Source organism: Fukomys damarensis, unplaced genomic scaffold (assembly GCF_012274545.1).
Source record: "Fukomys damarensis isolate Sample0158 unplaced genomic scaffold, DMR_v1.0_HiC HiC_scaffold_39, whole genome shotgun sequence".
NCBI lineage: Eukaryota > Metazoa > Chordata > Mammalia > Rodentia > Bathyergidae > Fukomys > Fukomys damarensis.
In genome coordinates, this window is record NW_022900951.1 from 110412115 (window position 1) to 110412893 (window position 779).

The 779-nt window shown below is 38.9% G+C and overlaps 1 pseudogene; it reads left to right on the plus strand.

Annotated features, from left to right (window-relative positions):
- Positions 1–213: 213 nt before the first annotated feature.
- LOC117284793 lies at positions 214–352 on the plus strand (annotated as a pseudogene).
- Positions 353–779: the final 427 nt, after the last annotated feature.

Consider the following 779-nt stretch of genomic DNA (forward strand, 5'->3'; position numbering starts at 1 on the left):
TTGTAAGTTTAACTGCCAAGCATGGTGGTGCACGCTTGTAATCCCAGCACTTGGGAGGCAGAGGCAGGAGAATCACTGTGAATTTGAGGACAGCCCGGACTACATAGTGGCTACATAGTCTTACACAGTAAGACCCTGTGTCAAAAAAATGTACAATTTTGAGGTATAGTGGGATGTCTTGACACATGTATACATATATAAAAATCAAATCAAATCGCTTCTCGGCCTTTTGGCTAAGATCAAGTGTAAAAATCAAATCAAGGTATAAAGTGTATAGTTCACTTCATACATTTGTCACTCCTTTGTGATCAGAACACCTAAAATCCTCTTTTCTAGCTATTTTGAAATATGCAATATAATATTGTTAACCATAGTCACTCTCTTGTGCAACTGACAATCAGAACTTACTCCTCTTATCTACCTGTAACTTTGTACTCATTAACTGATCTGTCTTAGCCCCCGAATCTCCCCATCCTCTGGTAACCAGTACTGTACTCCACTTATCCAGGATCAACTTCTTTAGATTTCACATATGAATTAGATCATGTAGTATTTATGTATTTATGTGCCTGGCTTATTTCACTTGGGATAATATCCTGCAATTTCGGCCACATTGTCACGAGTCACAGAATGTCATTCTCTGCATGGTTTATTCTGCTCCATTCTGTATGCACACTTCGGTTTCTTTATCCAATCATCTGTGGGTAAACACTTGGGTTGATCCCATACCTTGGCTATTCTGAATAGTGCTGCAATAAACGTGATCATGCAGTTATCAC